General features: G+C 51.4%; 1 pseudogene; it reads right to left on the reverse strand.

Annotated features, from left to right (window-relative positions):
* Window positions 1–235: 235 nt before the first annotated feature.
* LOC131814715 (alpha-enolase-like) lies at window positions 236–1,608 on the reverse strand (annotated as a pseudogene).
* Between the last annotated feature and the right edge of the window lie 296 nt (window positions 1,609–1,904).

Below are 1,904 nucleotides of genomic sequence, written 5' to 3' on the forward strand. Positions count from 1 at the left end.
AAAACAGTGATTTGGGCCAACCTCACGACGACAGAGCTAGGGTTTCCAGCAGGGTTCCAGATGGTCGAGTCAGGCTTTGCAACAGTTCTAAGGAAGCAGCAAGAACAGCACAGGGAGGGGAGCGGGCAGTTAACTAGCAGAGGCCCCGGGTCAGTCTTGGCTGGGGGTAAAGGGGGGAGCAGAGGTCTAATGAGCCGACTCAGGACCACAGGACCTGGGGTGCACCACCTGGAGCTTACTTGGCGAGGGGGTTTCAGAAGTTTCTGTCGGCAAACTTAGCCTGCTACCCAGTTCCTCTTCAATTCTGGGGATCTGGTTGTACTTGGCCAAGTGCCCAAATCAGCAAGGTGCCCCGTCTTGATCTGCCCAGTGCACAGTCCCACCACCAGGTCAGTGATGAAGGTATCCTTGGTCTCCCCAGAGCAATGCAACACCATGATGCCCCAGCTGTTGGACTGGGCCAGCTTGCATGCCTAGAGAGACTCAGTCATGGAGCCGATCTGGCTGACCTTCAGCAGGAGGCAGTTGCACGATTTCTTGCCCATGGCCTTGGAAATCCACTTCGGGCTGGTCACAGTGAGATCATCCCCCACCACATGGCATTGGCAGTGAACTTCTGCCAAGCTTCCCAGTCATCCTGGTCAAAGGGGTCTTCAATGGACACCACTGGGTAATCCTTGATAAAGGGCTTGTATAAGTTGGCCAGCTCGTCTGACATGAAGTACCTGCTGGGGTCATTGGGAGACTTAAAGTCCAGGTCATACTTGCCCGACCAGAAGAACTCTGAGGCAGCTACTTCCATGCCATGACCACCTTGTCAGTGTAGCCGGCTGTCCTGATGGCATTCTTCAGCAGCTCCAGAGCTTCTTTGTTCTCCAGGATGTTAGGTGCAAACCTGCCTTCATCCCCCGCGTTGGTGGCTCCTTCCCGTATTTCTCCTTGATAACATTCTTCAGGTTGTGGTAGACCTCAGCCCTGATGCACATGGCCTCCCAGAAGCCAGCTGCACCCACAGGCAGGATCATGAACTCCTGCTTGACCAGCTTGTTGCTGGCGTGGGAGCCACCGTTGGGGACGTTGAAAGCCAGAACCCGCAGGATGACTTCGGAATTGCCTGCCAAGTCGGCAGTGTGGCGGTACAGAGGCACCCCCTTCTCGACAGCCCCTGCCTTGCAGACAGCCAGGATCACACCCAGAATGGTGTTCGCACCAAATTTAGATTTATTTTCTGTTCCATCCATCTCGATCATCAGTCTGTCAGTTTTCTCTTGCTCCACGACATTCAGTGTCTTGCTAATCAGGGCAGGAGCAATAGTTTTATTGATGTGCTCAACAACCTTTGAGACAACTTTCCCTATGTAGTGGGGATTGTTCCAGAGCTTGAGGGCCTCGTAGATACCAGTGGTCGCACCACTGGGCACAAAGCTCTGAAGAGACCTTTGGAGGTATAGAGGTCAACCTCAACGGTGGGATTCCCACGAGAGTCGAAGATCTCTCTAGCATGGATCTTGAGAACAGACATGGTGACTTTCTGGCTGCCGGATAGCACTGCCTGGGAAAGAAGCAGAAGATGCTGCAGGCACTGAGGACAGTTGTTAAGCTGGAAGGTCTGGCCACTCCGAGTACCGTCTATTTATTTATTTTTTTTAAGTAGACTCCACACCCAGCATGGGGCCCAAAGCAGGACTTGAATTCATGACCCTGAGATCAGGACCCGAGTCTCTGAGATCCAACACTTAACCAACTGAGGCACTTAGCCACCCCTAATTAGTTAGCCTTTCTCAACATTAGTTTCCTCATTCTCAAAGTCAGGACAATAGTTAGCATTATTATTAGCATAATTTCAGATATTTTTGTGAAGATTAAATGATTAAAAAAAGAAAACTATAAAGTCTAGAGGTGCC

Source organism: Mustela lutreola, chromosome 14, assembly GCF_030435805.1.
Source record: "Mustela lutreola isolate mMusLut2 chromosome 14, mMusLut2.pri, whole genome shotgun sequence".
In the NCBI taxonomy this organism is placed as follows: Eukaryota; Metazoa; Chordata; class Mammalia; order Carnivora; family Mustelidae; genus Mustela; species Mustela lutreola.